This window comes from Aotus nancymaae, unplaced genomic scaffold (assembly GCF_030222135.1).
Source record: "Aotus nancymaae isolate 86718 unplaced genomic scaffold, 86718_ANA_hifiasm-v0.15.2.pri h1tg000007l, whole genome shotgun sequence".
In the NCBI taxonomy this organism is placed as follows: Eukaryota; Metazoa; Chordata; class Mammalia; order Primates; family Aotidae; genus Aotus; species Aotus nancymaae.
In genome coordinates, this window is record NW_026988418.1 from 30,814,185 (window position 1) to 30,838,154 (window position 23,970).

Genomic DNA, 23,970 nt, shown 5'->3' on the forward strand with positions numbered 1-23,970 from the left:
TTTATTATGCAAAATTGAAATATGCCTGTTTAAACATTTGGTATTTACTGGGGACTCTGCCTAAAGCTAGGTACAGCTCTAGACAATTTGGGGGGCGTAAAGAAAATTAAGAGTTGGTATTTATCTTTGATGAGTTTTCAGTCTAGTTAGCAGACTGTAGTAGAAACTGTCTTGTTCATCTTGGTTGTCCAGTGCCTGACTCAGTGCTTGGCACATAGCAAGCACTCAATAAACATTTGTTGTAAGTTCACGTGTCTGGGCTAGAAGAGTTGCTTCAGACTGGTCACTCTTTGTCTACCCCTCCAAATCTGCCAGCCCAGCAAACTCAGTTCCACAGAATTACGCCCAGTGATCCGACTAACTATGATGGTTAGCCAGGAACAAAAGCCACTAGGAAAATAACGCATCGCTTTTCATCTGGATGTTTCCGAAGGAACTGAAGTATTAAAATAAAGTCACAGTTGTCCCAATCAGATCATCTTTTCAAAGGAATTACAGGGTTGTGAGCCAACAGCAACCACATACACCTTTGCAGTAATCAGAACCAGTGTTCTGAATGCTGAAAGCAAAATCAAGTAAACAGGGTTGTGTTGTGGACCTCCTTGACCCAGACTTTCAGGAAGGAGCTGACACACTGCCCAGACGCGCACTCACCCACATCGCTCAGAAGCCAAACAAACTCGAGAAGCTCGTGTTTTCCCAGCTGTATGATGCACTCACTTCACCAAGTGACTGGCCAGAAAACAAGAAAAAGAAAAAAAAAAGCCTCGTTCAGACGAGTCAGGGAAAGAAGAATTGCTTCAGCTGCCCTTTGCTTTTTATTTTCATGAAGTATCAAAAAATATAAAAATGGAAGAAGTTAGATCTATGACTTTTAGTCACTGGAAAGGAAACAAAATATTATTTTTTCTTTTAGAGAGCTGATCATGTTATTACTCTGCCTTAAAACTTCAGTGGCTTTCTATCTTATAATCTTCAAACCCCTTGGTATCGCTTCCAGGTCTTTCATAACTTTTTTAAAACAATCTTTCTAGCCACATCTGCCTCCTTTCCTCCCATTGAAAGCTGTTCTTGAGCTTTGCCAGGCTCCCGTGGTCTTAAATACTGTATGTGCTTCCTTGTCTGCATGCTTCTTTGTTCATGCTATTCCTTTTGCTTGGTATACCCTTCCTTGCCTTGATCACTAGGAGAACAACAACTCCTCCTTCAAGACCAGTTCAAATGGCACCATTACTCATCCCAACAGCAGATTTAGCTTCTCCATCGGTCTCCCCTTAGGACTACGTTGTGTGTACCTCTTACCACACTTGTTCTCTGTATCAATCATCCACTCATTCGACATTGTCTTTGCACTTTGTACCAGATACTATGTGACGTGCTGAGGATCCAGGTGTAAAAGTCCCTATCTAGTGGAGAATGCAGACAAGTAAATTGATTGTTATGAGACAGAACTCTGTTTTTGGTAAAGGTAAGCACAGGTTGCTTTGGAAAATCAGAGGAAGGTCACATACCCCAATTTGACTGGAGGGAGAGAATCCAAAAGGCTTCCTGGAGGAGATGACCCCTGAACAGTCTAAAGAACAAGTTTTTGTGTCCATCTTCTCATTCTTGGCAGAGCACTCCTTGAGAAAAGAGGTCATAGCTCATATCAAATCAAATCATTTATTCTATACATGTTCATTGAGCTCTTTGCTAGGAGGCAAACACTCTCAGGAGCAGCTTGGGAACTAGGGAGAAGCAGTCAGGAGGGAGAGAGGTGGATAAGAAAAATATGAGAGGAAATCAAGGATGATTCTCAGGTTTCTAGTTTAGGCGAATGGGTGATAGTGAATTAGGGCTGCCATGTGCAGTTGTGCAGGTTGTGGACTCACAGATAAAGAAGGTGGGGCAAGTCAATGGAGAAGAGCCTTACACGTGATCCCACAGTACCACCGCTTAATATATGATGTTGGAATGGACCATAATTGAGACAATTGATTTGCTTTCTTAAAAGCAAGCCTTGGCTGGGCACAGTGGCTCACAACTATAATCCCACCACTTTGGGAGGCCAAGGCGGCCACCTCATTTGAGGTCAGGAGTTTGAGACCAGCTTGGCCAACATGGTGAGACCACATCTCTACTAAAAATACAAAAATTAGCTGGGCATGGTGGTGCTTGCCTGCAATCCCAGCTATTTGGAAGGCTGAGGCAGGAGAATCCCTTGGAGGCAGGAGAATCGCTTGATCCCAGGAGTTGGAGGTTGCAGTGAACTGAGATCATGCCATTGCACTCCAGCCTGGGTGTCAGGGCAAGACTCTGCCTCAAAAAAAAAAAAAAAAAAAAAAAAAAAAAAAAGGCAAGCCTGTTTTTTCTTGAGTTAACCAAAAAAAAATCCTCTTCCCTGCTATATTCACTTGGCTCCTTAATTTTCAGACATAAAAAGTCTCTACTGTGAAGCGTTCATGTCTTCTCCACATCACTCTGCCTTTAGACCCTTTTGACACCTCTGCCAGAGATTTTAGGATTTTCTCCTTAAATGAAGCTTGCAAACTAGGTATAAAACTGAATACTCAGTTATTAATATTGTAAATAATGAAGCTACTGATATAATAGTATTTAAAATCATTATTATTAAATTCGTAACAAAGAATTGCCTTTAGTTTTTAGAATTATTTCAAGCTACAATTTGATCATCTCATATAGAGGTAATGCCTTTTGTTTTGTTTTTTTTGAGACAGAGTCTTGCCCTGTTGCCCAGGCTGGAGCGCAGTGGCATGATCTTGGCTCACTGCAACCTCTGCCTCCTGGGTTCAAGCAATTCTCCTACCTCAGCCTCCAGAGTAACTGGGATTACAGGCGTGCACCAGGACACCCAGCTAATTTTTGTGTTTTTAGTAGAGATGGGGTTTCACCATATTGGCTAAGCTGGTCTCAAAATCCTGACCTCAAGTGATCCACCCGCCTCGGCCTCCCAAAGTTCTGGGATTACAGGCAACTGCATCTAGCCTGGTAATGCCATTTTAACCCCAAATTTTATTTTGCTTTTATTCTATTTTTTTTCTTTTATATAGTGGAAGAAATCTCAGCAGGAATTTTGATCACCCAAGATCCTTTACTAAAGCTAATCCCTTCAAAAGAATTGAAATACACCCTAATGTACCCTAAATAATTTCCTCCTCAACGTTTGGCTCTTTCTGAAACATCCCTTGGGCTGCCATTCAACTTCCTGTTACATTTAGGCAGAAACATAAATCTTTTAGTAAATATACTGCCTTAATATGTATTGAGGACTCTGAAAATCAGCTCTTTATTATTCTTGATTGCTATTCTTTGCCTTTTCCATCTCTTTGTAGAACTGCAGGGCCCCAGTATATGTATTTCTTAAAAATAGAAAATACAGTCTACGAAGACAGCTGGGGTGGAAAGTGTAGCCATCATCCCTTTGCCACTGCCTATTTTTTTCTCTTCAGTCTCACTGACAACATGTTTAATTTGCTTTTTGTTATGAGCCCTATCCTCTTTTTTTTTCTGTATTTTGTTCTCCAGATGTATTTCTTATTTATTATGGACTGTATTCTCTTCTTTTAAAAAAAAATTTCCACAGTTATTTTAGATCCGGGGTACCTGTGCAGGTTTGTTACATGGGTATATGGCATGATTCTGAGATTTGGGGTGTGATTGATCCCATCATCTGGGTTTGAGCATAGTATCTAATAGGTAGTTTTTTAACCCTTGACCTTCTCTCTCCCTCCCTCCTGTAGTAGTTCCCAGTGTCTATTGTTGCCATCTTTATGTGCACGAATGCCCAATGTTTAGCTCCCACTTATTTTATTTATTATTGAGATGGAGTTTTGCTCTTGTTGCCCAGGCTGGAGTGCAATGGCATGATCTTGGCTCACTGCAACCTCCACCTCCCGGGTTCAAGTGATTCTCTGCCTCAGCCTCCCAAGTAGCTGGAATTGCAGGCATGCACCACCATGTCTGGCTAATTTTGTATTTTTAGTAGAGATGGGGTTTCTCCATGTTGGTCAGGCTGGTCTCAAACTCACAACCTATGGTGATAAGTCCACCTTGGCCTCCCAAAGTACTGGGATTACAGGTGTGAGCCACCACGCCCAGCCTAGCTCCCACTTAGAAGTGAGAACATGCAGTATTTGGTTTTCTATCCCTGCATTAATTTGCTTAGTATAATGGCCTCTAGCAGCATTATGTTGCTACAAAGAATATGATTTCATTCTTTTTTATGGTTGCGTGTATTATCTTCTTATTCACACAATTCAGATGAAATCTGATTAATAGATGAATAACTTGGAATTCCAAACATCTGTCTTGTGATTAGTGAGAGAGGTTTGCCTTTGCATGATCTATGTGTAAAGGTTTGCCAGGTACATGTGTAATACACAAGGTAGTGTTATGACTAGCCTTTTAAAGAAGAGCAAATGATGATTGGTAGAAGCACTATTTCCACAATACCATTCTTGATTACTTGACATTTTTATCTGTTCATGAAAACAGATCCTCTAAGGTACTTATCTCCAAATCTTTGCCTGTATACTCTTCCATAAAAGTTGAAAATGATATGCCCTCATCCATTTTTTAATTTAAATTTCTAAAAAATTTTATGATAAATTGAGATAGTTGCAAAGGTGGTAATTTCTGATATATTATAAATAGTATAATTTAAAAATAAAGCTCTTATATTACTCTCTTGGTCAGGCATGGTGACTGATGCCTGTATTTCTAGCATTTTAGGAGGCCAAGGTGAGTGGATCATTTGAGGTTAGGAGTTTGAAACCAACCTGGCCCATATGGCAAAACTGCGTCTCTACTAAAAATACAAAAATCAGCTAGGCACAATGGTCTGTGTCTGTAATCCCAGCTACTTGGGAGGCTGAAGCAGGAAAATTGCTTGAACCCAGGAGGCAGAGGTTGCAGTGAACTGAGATCGCATCACTGCACTCTAGCCTGGGTGATACAATGAGACCCTGTCTCAAAAATATTTTTAAAAAAATAAAAATAAAGCTCTTACATTACTTTCTTAAATGTTTCTCAAGATCCCACAGCAATTTGACATGAAGTATTTGATATTCATTATCTAGTTAAAATTACAGAAACAAGCCCTTCTTTAATATACATTTTTATCATTTTTCTCCATTTCACTTCTACAACAGAAGTTTATTCTAAAATAATAATGCTTGAAAACCTTTTATTGATCATTCTATCATACTTTTCTACCTCTACAACAAAACAAAAAAATACACGTGTAAGTTAAAAGCTGCAAGTGTTTGAATTTTTTTTCTGAATTTAGTTATGACTAGCACAGAATTAAAACAACAGAGAAATATAAATTTTTATGCATAATTATTAAACATACAAAGTAAGTTTTTATTAGAATTACATTTATTGATAAGCTGAGTTGTGCTTTTTCCTCAATTGCTTCTTGTATCCATGAATGAACTATTTGTTGCTAGAATGAGACAGGGCGTAGTATCCATTCTATTCCTATCTGTTATTTTTACAGATAGAAACACTGAGAATCTGGGTTCACATAAGTAAGTAGGTAGGAATGGATTTAATAGCATTGATACTCAAGTTTAAACTATTTCATAAATATAAGGCAAAGATCATAAAGATTTTTTAAATGATCAGCTGACAATTCAGTTATGATGTCCTTCAATTCTGTTGAAAGCAAAGAACTGAAAACTAAGTGACTTGCAAATAGATTTTTTTCCCAGTCATTAGAATCCAGTTAATACTGATATTTGTGATATTTGGGAATGTCCTTTTTTCTTTTTTTTTTTTGTGACAGGGCATTGCTCTGTCACCCATGCAGTAGCGTAGTGGCACCATCAAACCAACACAAGTCACTCCAACTTCTGCCTCCTAGGCTCAAGCCATCCTCATACCTCAACCTCCTAAGTAGCTGGGACTACAGGTGCTCGCCATCATGCTTAGCAAATTTTTGTGTATATATATATATATATATATTTTTTTTTTTTGGTGCAGATGGGGTTTTGCCATGTTCCCCAGGCTGGTCTTGAACTCCTAGACTCAAGGGATCTGCCTACCTCAGCCTCCCAAAGTACTGGAATTACAGGAATGAGCCACCCGGCCCAGCCTGGAATTGTCTCTTTGTAGCATAGAGATTTCTCCACCTTGGAGCAATGCCCCAGGATAAGTCTGGTCAGCAGTGAGGTGTGGTTTCCTTTTGTAAGGTGGGAGAATGGACCTGAGAAGGGAACAGGAGAGAGAAGAGGATCATAAAGAGGAGTTCTCACATGTATTAATTTTTGGAAAGTGTACTTATCATAGTTCAGGATCTGTAATTAATTCTTTGAAATCCTTTGGAGAGCCCTCAAATAGTATACCCATTTGAAAACCACTGTTATAAAGAATTCTGCCAAGTATCGTCATTCGTTAACTTGACAACAGAGCTTTTTTTTTCTTTCCTCAGAAGACCTATTAATATCTGTAAAAGCCAACATTCTTGGAATACTCCCTGGGAAATGCTACTTTAAAGGTTTGACTAATAAATCTTAATTGGCTCCCCAATTAGATAATAAAATCTACAGCTATGAGCCAGAGGTTGCTGAAGTTGTAGGAGAACAGATATGATGATGTTGTTGATGATGATGATGATGTTGATAGCTATTATTGATTATGTTAGTTTCGCATAGCAGACAGCCCAACAAACACAGGTGAATGAATACCAGCAACTAGGTACTTGTCTCACACAACAATCAATTCCTGGGCAGGTAGCCCTGGAGTGAAACAGTAGCTTAGCAATGCAATCAATCACCCAGCTGTTTCTCTCCTGCCACTTCATCAGCCTTAGCCTGTGAACCCTGTGCTTGTTACCTCAGGACTTCAAGATGGGTGCTCTACCTCCAGCCTCGCAGTTAAATTCCAGGCAAGAAGAGAGAGCGAGGCAGAGAGAGAAAGAGGAGCGAAGACTTGCTGCTTAGAAGCTCTGCCTTTTTATTTGGAAAAGTCAAGGACTCGTACTTACATCGCATTGGCCATAGCTGGGTTTTGTGGCCACCCCAGCTGCAGGAAACTGTGAGTTTATTTCCTCTTTTACCCTTTCTAGTAGAGGAAAGCAAATAAGGAGGTGTTTGAGAATAGATTTTGAATGAACCAGTTTACAGGCTCTGTCACATCCTTCTACTGAGCTAGGCATTTTATACATACTACGTTTATTATAACAATCCTAGGTGATAGGTTTATTATCTCCATTTTTTTCAGACAAGGAAATGAAAACTCACTGAGGTAAAGTAACCTCATAAGGTACCATAAGTAATTTGTGTGAAAAAACTGGGATTGGAACAGTTCTTCTGAAACTAAAGTCTGTGCTTTCCATCTCTGACCGCCGCCTGGGCTGTTTTGCTCTACATCTCTTACATTCCATATCCTTCATAGTATGAGGCCTAGAAAGTTCTGCCGGAGTGCGGAGGAGTGGGGTGGGAATGAAAGAATAAGAAAGACTCTCTCTGCCCATCTTCCCCTCTCCCATGTACCTTAATCTTGACAAGAGCGGGTCCCAGGAGGGAAGGGCAGGGAAGGAAGCAGGTCACCGGGGCTCCTTTTCTGACTGGCCCTGGCTTTTTAGGTCACCTGGACTCTGCAGGTCTCTCTACCTGGCTTTGCAGAGTGTATTTCTGTGATTTAAGACATTGGAGAGACTGCAGAACTGTGGTCTAGTGGGAAGTGAGTGGGATCACTCCTGAGGCATTGTCCCCATGCTCTGGAAGCTGTACCTTAGAGTCCACCTGGCACGAGACGCCTTTCCTGCCCCTCCCCTCCAAGCCCACCGTGGATTCAGAGATGATTTCCTTTCAGGGGATCTGAGCTGTTGTGACCTAATGAGTCATGACTGATGAAGCAAGAGAGCCCCAGAAACTCCACGTGAGGGTGCAGACCTCCAAAACTTTCCAGAATTCAGCTGCTTCTCACCACTGTTAGCCTGGTCCAAATCAGCATTGTCTTCCGAGCATCCATGGTGATCGCATAAATGCCTCAGTCAGGCCATGATGTCCTCTGCTCAACCCAGCAGCAGCTCTCATTTTCTTTCAAAGTAAAAGCCAAAGTTTTGACAAAGGGCTTCTACGGCCATACACAATCTGCATACTGTTCCTTGCCTTCCCTGCCCCTCCTCCACCTTTCTAACCTCACTTTCTGCCTCTTTCACTTTCTAAGACATCTTCCTGCCTCAGGGCCTTGGTACAGATTCTTCTTTCTGCTGAGATCATTCTTCTCTCAGAGATCCAAATGGCTCTCTCATCTCCTTGAAGGCTTTGCTCAAAATGCTACCTTCTCGTTGAGGCCACACCGTCTACCCTGCTTTAAAATCCCACCCCCTCCACTCCTTCCCTCAGCAGGGCCAATCCTTTTGGCCCTCCTCTGCTTTTTCCATGGCACTCATCCCTGCCTAACACAGTCTATAACTGATTTATTTATTTAGCCTATAGACTGTTTCCAGCCATGTGGCAGAGACAGCAACACTCACCAAATACTCCATGTGCTTCCTCAGATCGCTAGTCTTTTTGTTGGAGGTGAGGCCATGTGATTAGTCCTCAGAGAGAGCATCGTGATTCACTTCCAAACTGTAGCACTGACAAGCCCATGGGAAGCTCTTCGGTCTCTCTTTCCTCTGCCATCACAACCAAGGAACCTCAGATGAAACCTCCTGGGCCCCTGAGTCATTGTATGGAAGACAATTACCTTGTAGAATCACAATGGATTTTGTGCAAAAGAGAAATAAATAAAGCATTGTTTTGTTAAGCCACTGATACTTTGCACTTACTAATACAGCATAACTTAGACTTCCCTGACAAACATACCCCATTAGAATATAGGATCTATGAGACCAGAATTTTTGTCTGTTTTTTTTTTTTTTTTTTTTTTTTTAGAGAAAGAGAGAGAGAGAATAGGAAGGAGAAAAAAAGAAGAGAAAGAGAGAGAGAGAATGGGGAGGAGGGAGAAGGAAAAGAAAGAGGGAGAGAGAATGGGAGTATTGCTTTCTTGCCCAGGCTAGAATGCAATTTAGTAATGGGTATTGAAAACCTCTTTTATACTGATAATTATACTTAATGATGTAATCAGGAAGGAGTAAGGGAAGAAGATAACAAACAAACAGCCAACCAATATTTAATTTAAACCTATGAAATGCTATGCGATTACTGAGGAGTGATTTACTTCCAATTATATAGTCACCTTTGGAATAGGTGTGAGGTGGTAATGTATGTTTTGTGTATTTGAAGTGGAGAGTACTATAAATATTTATTAAGTTTACTTGTTCCGGGTCTGAGTTCAAGTTCTGAATATCCTTGTTAATTTTCTATCTCGTTGATCTATAGAATCGTTAGCTCTTCTTGTTGCGTTGATCCTTTTGCCATTATGTAATGTCATTCCTCGCCTCTTTTGATCTTTGTTGCTTTAAAGTCTACTTTATCAGAGGTGAGAATTGCATCTGCTGCTTTTTGTTTATTAGTTTATTTTTACTCTCTGTTCAATTGGTAAATCTTCCTCCTTCTCTCTGAGTCTTTGTGTATTGTTTCATGTAAGATGGGCCCGGATGCAGCATACCGATGGGTTTTGGCTTTTTATCCAATTAAAATATATGTAAGTTTAATACCAGCATTTGATGCTAGCTGGCTGTTTTGCCCATTAGTTGATGTGAATTTTTTATTGTGTTAAAGTTCTTTGCTTTTTGATATATTTTTGGAAAGGCTGATATTGGTTGTTCCTTTATATGTATAGTGCTTCTTTCAGAAGCTCTTGTAAAGCAGGCCTGGTGGTGGTGAACTCTCTAAGTACTTGTTTGTTCGCAAAAGATTTAATTTTTCCTTCGCACATAAAGCTTAGTTTGGCTGGATAGGAAATTCTGGGTTGAAAGTTCTTTTCTTTAAGGATGTTAAATATTGGTCCCCACTCTTTTCTGGCTTGTAGGGTTTCTGCTGAGAGATCTGCTGTAAGTCTGATAGGTTTCCCTTTATGGGTAACCTGAACTTTCTCTCTAGCTGCCCTTAGTATTTTCTCCTTCATTTCAACCCTAATAAATCTGGCAATTATGTGCCTTGGGGTTGGTCTTCTTGAAGAATATCTTTGTGGTGTTCTCTGTATTACCTGGAGTTGAATATTACCCTGCCTTGCCAGGTTGGGAAAATTTTCCTGAATGATATCCTGAAGAGTATTTTCCAACTTGGATTCATTCTCTTCATCACATTCAGGTACACCTATCAAACGTAAATTAGGTCTTTTCACATAGTCCCATATTTCCTGGAGACTTTGCTCATTCCTTTTCATCCTTTTTTCTGCATTCTTGTCTTCTCGTTTCATTTCACTGAGCTGGTCCTCGACTTCTGATATCCTTCCTTCCGCTTGATCAATTCGACTGTTTAAACTTGTGCATGCTTCGCGAAGTTCTCGTGTTGTGTTTTTCAGCTCCATCAATTCACTTATATTCTTCTCTAAATTGTCCATTCTCATTAACATTTCGTTAAACCTTTTTTCAAGGTTCTTAGTTTCTTTGCATTGGGTTAGAATAAGTTCTTTTAATTCACAGAAGTTTCTTATCACCCACGTTTGGAAACCTGCTTCTGTTATTGGAATACCGGTGTAATCTATTAAGCCTTGTTCCGTTACTGATGAGGAATTGCAATCCCCTGTAGAGGGAGAGGCATTCTGATTTTGAGTATTCTCTACCTTTTTACGCTGGTTTCTTCCCTTCATTATATATTTGTCCGTCTGTCGTCTTTATAATTACCGACTTTCTAACTGGGTCTCTGACGTCCAACTTGTTGATTCCCTGCGCCGAAATCTGAGCAATCCACTGAGCCGGCCAAAACAGCGGTGTTAAGATTGATGGTGCTTTTCTGCCCGGGAATATCCGGACTCTGCACCAAGAACTGGCGTGCTAAGGCACCAGCAAAACCGCCACGCCGGCCACAAGAGTCGCCCTGGCGACCCGTGGAGCTCCTCCACTGGGAATCTCGTGGTCCGTGAGCAACTAATATTCGTCTGAAAGTGTGGCGTCCTCTCGTTCTTTGCGCTTTCACTGGGAGGTACGTGCCCGAGCTGCTAATCATCAGCCATCTTGGATCTCTCTCTCCGTCTGTTTTGTTCTCTGATATATTTTGAGCACCTGGCTCAGTGCCTGGCACATAATAATCCCTCAGTAGGTTTGTTGAATACATGACTAGACTCCTGCACACAGACCAGCATCCCTGAACCAGTCCAGTTTCTAGCTTCCTCTGGTGTGTAACAAATTCCCAGGACCTGTGCTTGAAAGCTCCTTATGAGTAGGGGATAAGTCTCAGTCACCTTGTATTGGCCCCAGTTTCATAGGGCCTTGTACGTTGCTAATATTCAGTAACTACGGACTGACTGACCGATAGAAGTAACTGAGTGCTAGCTCAACTCTCCCCCGCAGTCCTCAGGTTGAGAGCTCTCAGCAGAAGGAAGATGCCCAGTTCTCCACGTACTCCTGCAGTGTCAGCACAGAATTTTGCTTTCACCAAGAAAACTAAGGTGTTCTGCCTGATCCCCTTCAGTGACTCATTCTCTGACCTCACATCTGGCCTCTCTCTGTACCTGTGCTCACGCCTTCACTGCCCTCATCCTGTTCAATGACAGTCCTTGTGACCAAGCAGCATGCACTATTCTTTCCAGATTTCTACCTCCCATTCATACCTCACGCCAGTATTTTCTGGCCTCTGACATCACAGTTGTACTGCGCTTCCTCTTGGTGATGGCACCCAGGACCTCCTGATTGCCAAATGCAGTGAGTTTTTTATGGTGTGATGCACTGGAGACCTTCAGCTATTCTCCCTGTCACCTGCTACTACTTTGGCTCCCACGGCACCATCCTTTCCGGGTTCTGCTTACATCTCCCTGGTCATTCCTGTGCCTCTGTGGGCTCTTTTTCCTCTGCCCAGTCCCTTCAGAGTCCCCCAGGATGCTGTCCTCAGCTCACTGCTCTGGGCACTTGACCCACTTTCTCCATGTTTTCACCAAACTCCTGGATACTGATGATTGCCAAATCTTTGTCTCCAGCCGCAGCCTCTCTCCAGAACTTAGATGAGTTTCACATCTGCTGCCTGGACAGACCCACCTGGAGGTCCCATGACTTGAGTGCCTCTCATGCACCATCTCATTTCCTCTGGGCCTAATTTCTGACTCCATTAATGGCTCTGGCGAGTGGTTCCGCCCTGGCTTTGACTCAGTTTACACTGACAATAACTTTTTTCAACAATTGCTTAGACCACGCTTTGTGCCTTGGGGCTTCTCCGACGTCCCTGGATGCCTAGTCATTTCTTCTGGTTGCCTGTGGAAATGCCTAACATTTGTACATGTGCAACCAAATTTGGAGGTGGGGGTTGGGGATGACCCTTCATGGGGAATCTGGATCGCTGAAGTACAAGAATCAGTGGATAACTGCTTCTCCCTCTTATATCTCAGGTGGACGGTCCGGAAATGCAGCGTAAATGCTCCTGAGAGGCCCCAGGGCTCCAGCACCAGTGTCCCATGGCAGTGGCCAACAGGATACACATCCATTATTGGCTTTCCATTTTTCTTTATCCCACCATCCCTGATCCCTCTCTCCTGTTTTTGGGATCGCTTCCCAGATAAATGACTGATGCAGAAACCTTTGTCCCAGGCCTTCCTTGGAGGGAATCAAGGCTAGAACATCCTTTAGGCACCTGTATCTCAGTGTGTCTGAAGCATAACTCTTGATCTTGCCCTCAGTCCAATCTTCTTCTGCTGTTACCCCAGTCACTCATCAAAGCTAAAACCTTTGACTCTTCCCTCTTTATTTAATCTTGGTTTCAAGTCAGTCTTGAATCTGCCCCCCTACTCCTCCCCTAAGACCACCTCACCTAAGCTGCTGCCTCCTCTCAGTTCTCTCTGCCTCCCCTCCTGTCCTCTTAAATCCCTCCTACACCCAACCACCAGTGTGAAATATCTCAAGTGCAAATTTTTGCCATGGCATCCTTTACTTAAGCCCCAACAAAGGCCCCTTGGGTAGGATAAAACCCAAGCACCCTGTTATGACATGGGGCCTCCTGGGACCTGCCCTTTGCCCACCTCTTCAGCATCATGGCGGGACTGCTTAGGCTTTCCAGCGCCGTTCCCATGGTGCACTCACCAGCGAGGAAGAAAATGCTCGTTTTGAAGAGACCTTTTATTTTGTCTGCTCTGGGGCATCCCAACAGCATAGCTGCTATGAAGACAAGGTTGGAAGAGCTATTCTCTGGATTTTTACATTCACAGGGTCTTTCTGGACTCATAGCTTCACAATACACAGATCACAGGACAGTCAGGATGAGGGCTGGAAAAAGTACTGGAGGTAGAGTCAGCACAGCTGGGTTCCAGGCCTGCTGTGACACTTGCTAGCTATGGGACCCTGGGTAAATTCCCTGGTTTCTGCATTCACAAAGTGGGAAAATGCCATTTAATTACCACGAGGTGTGTATTGAGCACATAAAAGTAATAATGACGATAATGGCTATTATTTATTGAGCACTTACCAGCAAGTCAATGGCAACAAAGAAGGCATCTTGTAAGCAGGTCCTGGCTCTGCTACTAACTTAGTAATGTTTTCTGAATAAGTCACTTCCTGTGTCTTGACTTTGATCTCACCCTGGAAGCAATGGAGTTGAACTAGTTCAGGGCTTTTGACTGGGCGGTCACTAATATCCTCGATAAGATAAAGTTCTGAGTTTATGAGCTAGCACACTGAACCATTGCTTGTCCTAAAGTGGGCTGAGCATCCATCTGTTTTTAGCTCTGACGTGCTTGTTGGGATGCACACAGTGTGCTGAAGGTGACCTCACCAGCCCTTACATCAGCCTCCTTCCCCCGGGTACTGGGGAGAAAAGAGCTGATTGTGTCCTGAGCAAGAAAGTTAGAGATGCTGAATCTCTTGCACTTTTTTTTTTTTTTTTTTTTTTGTCCAGCACACAGTAACAATGTGGGTAATTCTGCCAGGAAAACAACTTTTCTTGGCATGCATTATGCTGTTCAAATCCATGGAATTTATTGTCACATCACTGCCAAATTGGACAAATTTTTATCAGAGCCAAGTCAAATCCAAGGACAGCTCAAGGCCTCCCGTCTCTCTGCATAACGTCCAAGCTTCTCATGTGGCTTCCTCACCCACCATGGTTTCTGCACACCTTCCTAAGGGCCTGGTAACAAAGAAGATGGATGTTTTTACTCTGATCCTTCACCACCCAGCTCTAAAATGGTGCCTTTGCTGTAACTGGAAGGTTTTGCTTCATTTGTTCATTTGTTTCCTCCTTCAATACCTTATTATTTCCCTGTTTGAAGTGAAAATGTGATGGAGTAAGCACATTGATTATTTTCTCTGTGCTGTTACTACCAAAGTCACACTCTCCATTTTTGACTTCTTTTCATATGTGACTATTTTTCTGACTAGTTTCTGATCATATTTACATGATTTTCAATAACCTGCTGCTTCCTACATAATTGAGGTGGTCAGAATAAAAACCCAAACTAGGCGTGAGTTGGAAGACATTTATCCAGCCATGGTGAGGGGAGTGAAAATGCATCCATGTCAGAGAAGGCATGAACTGGGCAGAGTGATTGTCTCCTTATTTCTCTGAAAGCCAGGGGTTTGTAGAAGAGCATTCCTGGGTGAGCTTTCCTGATGGAGAGAGCTAAAAGCAGAGAATCTAGGCTAACACTTGGCCTTCACCTATTCCATGACACCTTGTGCCTTTGGCATCTATTTGGCTGTTGATAGGATGGGGGAAGGATGAGAAGAAGAAAGAGGAGATTTTCTACCTCCGACTTCCCCTCATGACTCCCAGGTCATATTAGCACTAACACTAGTTAGTTATATTTTAAAGTGTCTTATTTGTTTGTCACAAGTAATGATTGAATGCACACTGTATATATACCAGGCTCTGTACCAGACACTAGAGACATAGTGCAAAGCAGTCATACTCCCTGCTGTATGGGGTATTCACAATATAGTGCATGCAGTAAGACAATCATATGTGGAAAGTGTCCAATGAGTTCTGTAGAATCTGGCCCACTTAGATCTCTTATTTACAGCATTGTGGCTGGTATAAAGAAGTTATCTGAGCAATCGTTTGTTAGTGTTGGTCTTCCCTTTTAGACTAAAAATTCATAAGGATTCCATTACCACTGTAAGTCCTAGCATAACGCTCAGCCTGTGAGGAAAGGCTCTGTCAACATTTATGAAGAAGGAAAGAAGAGGAGAGGAGGGAAGAAAGGAGGGAGGAAAGGAGAAGGTGGGGTGAAATAAAAAAGAAAGAGAAATCAGGTGTAGTGGTTCGTGCCTGTAATCCCAGTGACTTGGGAGGCTGAAGCAGGAGGATTGCTTGAGCCTAGGAGTTTGAGGTTGCAATGAGCCATTATCACATCACTGCACTCCAGTTTGGGTGACAGAGTGAGACCCTGTGGAGAAAGAAAGAAAGGCAGGAAGAAAGTAAGAAAGAAAGAATGAGAAAGGGAAAGAAAAGGGAGACAGAGAACAAGAGACAGGAGAGGAGAGGGAAGGGGATGGAAGGGGAAGAGAGGAAAGGAGAAAGGTAGATTAGCATCCTGGAAGAAGGGTGAAAGGACACTGAATAAACTCTGGGCATGTAGAGGGAAGCTGGTGCTGAGAAGGCAAGGAAACGGATCTAAGTGAGAGGAGGTCAAGGCGGCAGGCAGTAGGTGTATAGAAAATGGATGTTTCATCTGGGAAAATCCCGTGGCAGAATAAAGGCAGGTGGCTGTGCAGAGCCTGGGGACTTGCCATAAAGTGCACCCTCCATCTGGCTGAGAGGCGTCCTGACTCTGCAGAGAGCTGCACCTCTGGCTGCACCTGGGAATCCCTGATGTAGGGCTGACGCTGTGCCAGGTGCGGCAGAGGACTCTGGACTCTGGACTCAAACAGACCTGATTTGCCTCTAGCCTGTGCTGTCAAAAACCTAAAGTTAGGTTTCTCTAAAGAGCTGTTGGGGTGATAGGCTGTGCTGGGAGAACTGGCCAATGCCTTCTGGTGGAGGCAGACCTGGGCTCTGTTCATAAAGATGCATTTTATTTTAGCGACTTGATCCCCGTGAACCATTGTTCTAGTTTACTGTTTCTCACCTTAGCTATGTTAACACTATAATTACACCTTTCTCACTGTTTCTTAGAAGCCTTCTATTTCAAACAGAACTGTGGTCTTACCTATACAAACCACATTTCCCAAACACAGATTGTGATAGATAGTCACAAGGGCACTTAGAGGGAAAACTCTGGAAAAGTGGGCAGCATTGCCAGAGGGTGTACTACGTGCGAGGCCTTGTGCTGAGTGCTTGCATTTTGATATTTCCTCCAGTCTTTGCAGCAGCCCTGCGGGGCAGGTGCTATTGTTAACCCCATTTGACAGGGAAGAAAAGGAGGCTGAAGCGGCTTCTGTCACTGCTCTGCAGTCTCTCAACCGCACATGGTGGAAACAGGACCCACAAACAGGGCTGACTCTCTCGGTCAGGCCCAGACCTTCTAGCCCCAAGCCAGGCCAAGGTGATGCAGGCCCCAATAGCAATGAGCTGCGGTTTTAGAAGAAAAGTGGACATACTGTTTCTACCCTCATTGTTACATCTATTTTTATAGCTTCTTTTTAAAAATTTGATAAGTGATTATCATTTTTCATAGCCTGTAAGTATGTAAAGTTTTATTTAAGTTTGAAAATAAACTTTTTTTTTTTTTTTTGAGATGGAGTCTCACTCTGTTGCCAGGCTGGAGTGCAATGGCATGATCTCGGCTCACTGCAACCTCCTCCTCCCGGGTTCAAGTGATTCTCCTGTCTCAACCTCCTGAGTAGCTCGGATTACAGGCACATGCCATCACACCCAGCTAATTTTTGTATTTTTAGTACAGAAGGGATTTCACCATGTTGGTCAGGCTGGTCTTGAACTCCTGAGCTGGTGATCCACCCACCTTGGCCTCCCAAAGTGCTGGGATTACAGGCTTGAGCCATGGCACCAGGCCAAAAGTGAACTTTTAAAAGAGAAATGTGCAGGGCACAGTGGCTCACGCCTGTAATCCCAGTACTTTGGGAGGCCAAGGTGGGCAGATCATGAAGTCAAGAGATGGAGACCATCCTGGCCAACATGGTGAAAACCCCATCTCTACCAAAAATACAAAAGTTAGCTGGGCATGGTGGTGCGTGCTTGTAGTCCCAGCTACTCAGGAGGCTGAGGCAGGAGAATTGTTTGAACCCGGGAGGCGGAGGTTGCAATAAGCTGAGATCGCGCCACTGCACTCCAGCCTGGTGCCTGGTGACAAAGCAAGACACCATCTCAAAAAAATTAACTAAATAAATAAAAAATAAAAGAGAAATGTTCTGTAATGGTTTAGTGTCTACATGGATATGGGGAGAGTGAAGATGAACACAGGTGATGATCTGGGGAAACTCAGTCCACCCTCAGGGCTGATTTTGATCTTTGCTGTTGGACTCTGTGACACTGTCAGTCTGCCAACCCTCATGGGCGTGCCACTGAGGTGTGTTGCATCTTACTGGGCTTTGCCTAATCAGTGTCGCCTACATGGGTCTGTCTGGTCTCTCGGGTCATGGCCGTGCCCCATCTTGACAGAATAAATATCAGGAACTAGGTAAAAGGTGATCTGGCAAATATCAAAAAATGGAATGTCTTCAGTTGCAATTGGCACAGGACACACAAGGGCTTGCTGGGAAGGGACACCAAAGATGAAGATCCCCTCTGTCCTCTGCACAGGACCTGGGGCAAGTCAGGAGAGGCATGCACACAGAGTGAGAGGGTCTTGGGTGGGAAAGGGCTGTTGTATTTACCAGAAGGCTGCAGACTCAGGGATTTCCTGCTGGCACAGTAAACTCGACCTACTTTAGGCCTGTGTAACTATCGCTCTGACCTTTGTGCTTTCTGTGGGCATGAAGCCTCGTATTTTCTATTCATTGAAATGGTTGTGAATTTACTCCCCTTGCCACTTCTATATTCTACGTAGACGACATTCTACATAGAGGACCATAATCAGAGTTGATTACGTACCCAGCTCTGTTCCTCTACTATTGAAAACTAGATATGCAACAATCTACTTCCTAATGATTACTGTGAGTTTCTTTTGCATGACACAGTTCTCCCAGGACGGCTCCCTGAGTGAATGGATAATCAGGTCCCAGACCTGCAAGGCTTTAACCAGTTCCTGGACAAAACTATATACACCAAGTATCCCTGCTGCCTCCTCACCCCCTACCCACCCCATAGCTGACTAGGTGGAAAAACTATTTTTGTGCAGTCCACTCAAAGGCAATAGTCCTCTTATGTTAAAGATGTTAAGCCATAAGATTTAAAACCAGGTCAACAATGCCAAATAATTTGGCTTATTGATTTGAAATTCACATGCCCCTTGTGTTTGTGTTCAAGGTAAGGAAAAGTTATTAGTTCGAGCAAATATTTTTGAGCAGATAATTTCTGCTGCTTTAATAAGCAATATGCTTAAGGATGGGGGATTTAGAATGACACTAATTGGGCCAGGCATGGTGGCTCATGCCTGTAATTCCAACACTTTGGGAGGCCAAGGTGGGAGTATTGCTTGAGCCCAGGAGTTCAAGACCAGCCTGGGCAACATAATGAGAACTCAACTCTAAAATAAAATATTAGCCGAGTGCGGTGGTACATGCCTGTGGTTTCAGCTGCTTGGGATGCTGAGGAGGGAGGATATCTGGAGTCCAGGAGTTTGAGGCTCCAGTGAGCTATGATTGCATCACTGTACTCCAGCCTGGGCAACAGAGCAAGACCCTGTCTCAAAAAAAAGAATCACACGGGCCGGGCGCGGTGGCTCACGCCTGTAATCCCAGCACTTTGGGAGGCCGAGGCGGGTGGATCACGAGGTCAAGAGATTGAGACCATCCTGGTCAACATGGTGAAACCCCGTCTCTACTAAAAATACAAAAAATTAGCTGGGCATGGTGGCGCGTGCCTGTAATCCCAGCTACTCAGGAGGCTGAGGCAGGAGAATTGCCTGAATCCAGGAGGTGGAGGTTGCGGTGAGCCAAGATTGCACCATTGCACTCCAGCCTGGGTAACAAGAGTGAAACTCCGACTCAAAAAAAAAAAAAAAAAAAAGAATCACACTAATTTTAGTTCAAGTTTCTGCTCTGCCGATTAGCTGTGGCAATTTGGGCAAAGTACTTAACCTCTCTGAATCTGTTTCTTTATCTGCACATGGGAACACTGTCTCTGGGGTTGCATGGAGCAGAGATTCTTTTAGGTTCACTCTGGTAATGAGGTTTTGATGAGGCCTGATGAGGGTAGGCATCCCATGAAAGCTGAGAAATAGGAATCATTCTGAGGAGCAGGGCATAGGGGCCATTCAAAGACTGGAGCTGGACCCCAGGGCAGGAATGTGGATCTTTACAGCAGTGCTCAACGCCCCTGTGACTATTAATACCGCTCTCCAAGTGTTGGCCTTCTGTGGATCTGCTTCTCTTTCCATCATGAAGTCGTTTCTCTCCCTTGCCCCAGGTATCCTTTATCTCCCTCACGGCTTCTGCTTCCTTACGGCCGTGACTTACTCATACCCTCAACACACTCAGGCTTGTCATGGCCTCTCTGGTTTATCATCTTTCAACTTCAGTTTCTACGGTGAAATAGAGGAAAACAGATTTCTTCTATTTTCTCAACTTGAATTTTCTAAAACCAAGAATCAATGTGGATAAAGCTTTTTGTTTTTTGAAACCTGATAAACTGCTGTCTAGCCAATGGTTGCTATTGGGTCCAGGGCGCATCCCTGATGCAGTCAGAGCGTGGTGTGTGTGTGTGTATGTGTGTGTGCATGTGTGTGTGTTTGAGGACAATCATATTGGGCAAATCAAAGCCACTGAGGGCAACCTGTGTGTTGAGTGCAGGTGATTGACATGTGCAGTAGTCAACAAAAACAAAAACAAAACAAAACAAAGAAACAGTCTCCTAAGGTTGTAGTGAAGAGTAAATGAGATAAAACTTGTAGAGGGCCCAGCACAGAGCTAGGACACACAGGAAGTGCTAAAGAAAAAAGGTAGCTGCTATTCGTCTTCTTATGTGATTGTTGTTATCATCCTAGTCTACCACAGTGCAGACTTTGTTCCAAAAGCACAGGGTAATTTGCAGGATGCTAATAGAAGATAGACTGGGGAATTATTTTCTTCACACAATTAGGTCAACTTCACTAAAGACAGGGAGAGGGATGGGAAATAGAACCTTTCTATGTACAACATCAAGGAATTAAAAAAAAGGTCCTCAGAGTAAACAGACATTAAGAGTTCCTCTTAAAGTTCCCCTTTAAAACCACAAATACGATCCTGTGAGCCTACCTCACTCTTTTAAGGGCTTCTTCTTCTTAAAGACACAAATTCTTCATAAGGTCTTGCGTACGTATGCTGCACCCTCTCTCCCACTGTGCACGCACACAGACACACACCCACAGACAGACACACACACTTCCCAGCTTCCTTCCGCACCACAAACACCCTGCTTGGGGAGCTGCAGCCACGCTGACCCGCAGGCACTTCTGGGACACCAGCACACCTTGTTTGTGTTGTACACAGGACTCTGCACCGCGCTGTTCTGCCTCGGACACTCTTCTCCACCCTTCCCCAGCCCTCTTCTTAGTTACCATCCACTCATCCTTTGTCTCTGTTCAAACAGCAGGAAAGTCTTCCCTAGCCCATGGTCTTTTTGGTACATACAGAATCAAATGCATTTTCTTCAGCTCATTATTTTATTGACAGAACTATGTAATTTGTGTCTGCTTCTCTGACGAGACTGTCAACCAACAGTCCTGAGACCATGCAGGCACTCAATAAATATCTTTTGAATAAATGAATCAGTGATGGTTTTGCTACCAAATGCAACTGCCTATCTCAGAAGCTAACATAACACTAGAAGGTGAAAACATTCAATAGTATACTATTTTTTTAAGTTAAAAACACACATGCAAAGTTCGCCAAATTTGACTCTGTTTTATGCTCAACAGAAATAACAGCACGTTTTTAAAAACTGTTATTAAGCAGGCCACATTCATTACCCAGAATGCAATAAATTTAGAAATTAACAGGGAGCCAAAAAAAAATCTATACTCCTTAACTATAAAAACACACTTCTAAAGACCTCTTGGTTTAAAAAGAGGAAGTAAACCGCTTAGAACTGGACCACAGTGAAAGCAGCACACATCAAAACTGATGGAATATCGCCAAAGCAATTTTCAGGAAAAAAACTCTAACCTTACATTTATTTATTAGAAGTGTAAAAAAGATTGAAAAGCAAAACAAAATAAAGCCAAGTAAATCGTAAGAAATAATATAGAAGCAGAAATTAATAAAACAGGAAAAAAACTCAGTAAAATTGATCAATAGAACCACAGATTTGCTTTGTATTAAGGTAAAAATTATTTGGCCAGAATAGTTAATAAAAAGTGAAAGCAATATTACCTATTGCTTAATTTTAAAAGATCACTCTCAAAAGGAGTGTTATGCACAATTTTATAACAAGGAATCTGAGACCCAGATGAAAAGGATATTCTAAGAAAATATAAATAACCAAACTTTGGGAAGAATAAAAAACATTAATAAACCATTAAAGAAACTGAACTGTTAGTTAAATGTTTATCTCCTAGTCCATGCAAAGGGCATCAGGCTCAAAAGGCTTTTAGGCAAGTTCTTCTAAAATATAGATGAACAAATAGTATGTTCATGACCTTATGTGTATACAAGATCTTCTTAAGTCATAAAAACAAAGAAGAAGGTGAACAAATTTGACACATCACAACTAAAAACTTATTTACGACAAAAGATATCATTAACAAAAGTTATGGTCGAGGCGAAAATATCTGCATTTGCAGATATATATGTGTATTTACGTGTATATATACACACATATACATGTGCATACACACACACACATGCAAACATGTAACATATAACAGGCAAGAGTATCTCGGTGTTATTGACTGAATTGTGTTCTCCCCAAAATTCATAAGTTGAAACATAAACCTCAATGTAATTATATTTAGAGATAGGGCTTTTAAGAGGTAATTAAGGTTAACTGAGATCATAAGAGTTAGATCCTAATCCAATAGGATTGGTAGCCTTTTTTTAATTTCATTTTTTGTAGAAGTGTGGTATCTCTATGTTACCCAGACTGGTCTCAAACTTCTGGGCTCAAGCAATCCTCCCACTTTGGCCTCTCAAAGTGCTGGGATTATAGGTGTGAGCTACCATGTCCACTCAGTCTTCTAAGAAGAAGAAGAAGAGAATTTCTTTCTCTCTCTTCCTCTCTCTCTTCCTGTCTGTCTCTCTCCTTGCACACACTAAGGAGAGGCCCTATGAGAACACAGGAAGAAGGCATTGTCTGCAACCCAAATGACAAACCCTCACCAGACACTGACCCTTCTGGTGTCTTGATTTTGGATTTCTCGCCTCCAGAACTGTGAGAAAGTTTTGCCATCTAGCCACCTAGTCGATGGTATTTTGTTACGGTAGCCCAGGCTAAGACACCTGGATATATCAACCCATAAGAAAAAGACAAAAAATGATTTTAAAAAGTCAAAGATATGAACAGGATATTCACAGGATGGTTATGGTCAATAAACATAAGAAAAAATGCTTAGCAATACTAAAATAACTTTTTAACAACCATCAGATTGACAAATTCTATAAACAATTTGCTAATCTCCAGAATTAGCAAGTATAAGGAGTGATAGAGTGTAAACTGGTAACAGTGATGTTCGAGGTAAATATGGGACTATCTGAAAATATAAAAATGTATATAACTTAAAATCCCACAATTTTATTTCTCTATATCTATTCCTGGAAAGCACCAGGCACATACAATATGCTCACCAAGGCTTTGCTTCTGAAAGCAAAAGCTTTGAAAGAATGAGGATCTGGCACTGGGAGCATGGTCAGAGAGAGAGAGCCTGGACCCAGAGGGGCCGAGAGGCGAGCTGTGAAGAATGCCAGTGGGGTTACTGAATTGTAACCCCAGTTACAATTGCATTGCCCGTAATCAGAGAGAGCCCAGCATTGGCTGCCTGGGTTAGGATAGCCAGGGAGCCACAGCCAGGCCACAGAGCAGCCATGGCACCCACAAGAGCTATGCCGAGATTGAATGAGGCAAGGGCAGCACCCCATTGCCCAAACCCAGAGAGGAAAGGACTAATTACCAGCCTTCGACTTCAGGTTCCAATGCCTGTGGAATAAACAGCAAGCAGGCAGACAAGGGACATCACCCTGAAAGCCACAGGAGGGACAGGGCCCAAGGACTCTAGCTCTTCCCTCTGTCCAGTAAGCAGCAATAGCCATGCCATCCCCGTTAGAATTAGACACCATCACAGGGAGGAAACCAGGAGGAGGAAAGGCTGTCAGAGAGACACAGCGTCTTATCCAAGAGACATGGTACACCATCTAAAAGGAACTGTTTAAATGATCACATTAGACTACTCTTTAAGTCAGGCTGACTCTTGAGAGATTTTTTTTCCTCCTACTCTCCAGGGGATGTGATCTGGTGAGGAAGACCGAATCAGCATAGAAAGGTCATTTTTGTTTGAATATCTGAATTATGAGGTGAGTGCATTATGTCATCCTAATAACCTCTGCTTTTTATTTTTCTTTCATGAAAGAAATTCCACAGTTCAAAGAGAGAAGGCATTAATATTTCTCAAGATGCAAAATGTGATTTTATAAAAACAAATTGCAGAAAGCTATAGGATTTTAAAAGTGATCCCAAAGATGGTCATGCCCTTTCAGTCCAAGAGCCACACCTCAAAGAGGAAATGAGGCAGAGGCACAAAGGCTGGAACACCCTGATGATTCCTGGGAAGCCAGCCCCAGCTTGTGCCAGGGAGGGTAGGTTTTCTTGTATTGATTGCAGTACTCTTTATGATGATTAGCAGTGTGCTGATCTTATTGAATAAAGAAAGAGAAGGGAATTTCAAAATGAATTTGAAAAACAT

At 42.6% G+C, this 23,970-nt stretch overlaps 1 long non-coding RNA gene across 2 annotated transcripts in view; it reads left to right on the forward strand.

Annotated features, from left to right (window-relative positions):
• The window catches only part of LOC135272787 (uncharacterized), a 71,657-nt gene that overhangs the window by 7,340 nt on the left and 40,347 nt on the right, over window positions 1-23,970 (forward strand). Inside the window, exons 3-4 of one of the 2 annotated variants that reach the window (XR_010340751.1) lie at window positions 6,843-7,038; window positions 23,510-23,581. This is a non-coding gene — a long non-coding RNA (uncharacterized LOC135272787). Of the gene's footprint in view, window positions 1-6,842; window positions 7,039-12,438; window positions 14,541-23,509; window positions 23,582-23,970 lie in introns of those variants that run through there. The other variant, XR_010340748.1, reaches the window with a different exon arrangement.